This window comes from Suricata suricatta, chromosome 5 (assembly GCF_006229205.1).
Source record: "Suricata suricatta isolate VVHF042 chromosome 5, meerkat_22Aug2017_6uvM2_HiC, whole genome shotgun sequence".
NCBI lineage: Eukaryota > Metazoa > Chordata > Mammalia > Carnivora > Herpestidae > Suricata > Suricata suricatta.
Window position 1 is genome coordinate 60,232,038 of NC_043704.1, and position 1,838 is coordinate 60,233,875.

Below are 1,838 nucleotides of genomic sequence, written 5' to 3' on the forward strand. Positions count from 1 at the left end.
GTAAAGTCACTGAGTGGCAAAGACTCCCTTGTGATCGTGGGGTGAAGGGGAAACAAATAACAGAAAAACAGAAAACTGCAATTGCCTAAAATAAACAGTGGTCCCTTCCCCCATTAATCACTTACCCATACCCTTTAATCATGAGGACACACAAGTTAATATTCAGCTTGGATCACATGCATTCTTATCAACTTCTTGATCCATTCAAACACACTTGCATACACAATTTCATGCGCATTCTGTATTACGCTTTCCAAAGAATTTTCCCCTGGTTGGGTTGTTTTTGTCTGGCTGGCCAGAACTTAAGTTCCTGATACAGATTGTTGAGGCTTACTGTTTATATTGCCATGTTTTCTGCTTGTCCTACATTCTCATAATCTTCCTATTTGTTCAGTTCCTTCTTCAGTCCAAATATGATCTGTGGGAGGAAAGCTAGCCTATGGAAAAGGGCTCAATATTATCAAAGTTTAAAAGAAATGGAGACTTGGGCATGTGGGTTGCTCCGTGGGTTAAGTGTCTGACTTGGCTCAGGTCATGATCTCACAGTTCGTGAGTTTGAGCCCCACGTTGGGCTCTGTGCTGACAGCTCAGAGCCTGGAGCCTGCTTTAGATTCAGTGTCTCCCTCTCTCAAAAATAAACACATAAAAAAATTTTTTTTTAAATAAAAGAAATGGAGACTTTAAATAAGCCACAGTAGAAGCAGAGACAAGGGGGACATCTAACAGAGACTGGCAGAGAGAGACTAGGTCTACTGGGAAATGAAGCAGGAAAGTAGGGCATGCTAATTTAGAGAAAGAGTAGAAGAAGCACGGGCAGTTTTAAGTCGTGTTGAGAAAAGCTTCTGAAGGAGGCAACGATCCCCTCGTTCTGCTCACTATGCCACAATCTAATCTAATTAAAGATGGCTGGGTGATGAGTGAAAATACTGTCATAACTGCATAGATGAGCAACATCAAGGCAAGGGGACATATTAGATCGTTAGATGTTTGCTATCACAATCCAGAGAAACATATACTGAGTCAGAGTTGTGTCTGCATTTGAAAAAACCCCCTGAAAACAAGAATTCTAATGTGGAGGTAGCTTTCTTCAAAACCCAATAGAAAATCCTCAAATAAAAAAAGAAAATCAGGATAGGTTACCTGTCATAAGGAGTATACCCATTTTGTTGTAAGAAATCATCTTTGATAAGTTTTGCTACTTCCAGAGTGATTTTATCGGTTTCTGCTAGAGAAGCCTAAAAGAGAAAAAATATATATTTTTAGAAATTTATTTCCATAATGTGGGATTAGTGATTATAACCAATTAAGGAAACAACTATATAATCAATACACAATCACCTATTGTTAATAAATTCACTTTATAACTGCTTGATTTTTTTTATTGTGGTAAAAACCATATAACATATAACATTTCCATCTTAGCCATTTTTAAGTGTACTTCAGTAGTGTCAAGTAAATTCACATTGTTGTGAAACAGATTGCCATAACCGGTCATCTTTCAAATCTGAAACTCTATACCCATTAAATAGCAAATTTCCAAAAGTGGAAATACCAAAAGTCATTAACTAAAATGGTATCCTAAAAGATATCTGACACAAGATTATTCTAAAATGTACATGAAAGAGCCTCTTCCATGCTGAAACATTCAGCAAGAAGGCAAGAATGTGGAGAAACTGGATCAGCCACACATTGTGGTAAGAATATAAAATGTTACAGCCACTCTGGAAAACAGATTGGCACTTTCTTAGAAACCACATATGCAAGTATCAATGACCCAACAATTACATTCCTGGGCACTTATAGCTAGAGAGGAAAGCTATATTCACACAACAACCTGT

The 1,838-nt window shown here is 37.4% G+C and overlaps 1 long non-coding RNA gene across 1 annotated transcript in view; it reads right to left on the reverse strand.

Moving 5' to 3' along the window:
• Positions 1-1,231, reverse strand: part of LOC115291744 — a 12,680-nt gene extending 11,449 nt beyond the window's left edge. The window contains exon 1 of the long non-coding RNA XR_003908646.1: positions 1,141-1,231. This is a non-coding gene — a long non-coding RNA (uncharacterized LOC115291744). The remainder of the gene's footprint in view (positions 1-1,140) is intronic.
• Between the last annotated feature and the right edge of the window lie 607 nt (positions 1,232-1,838).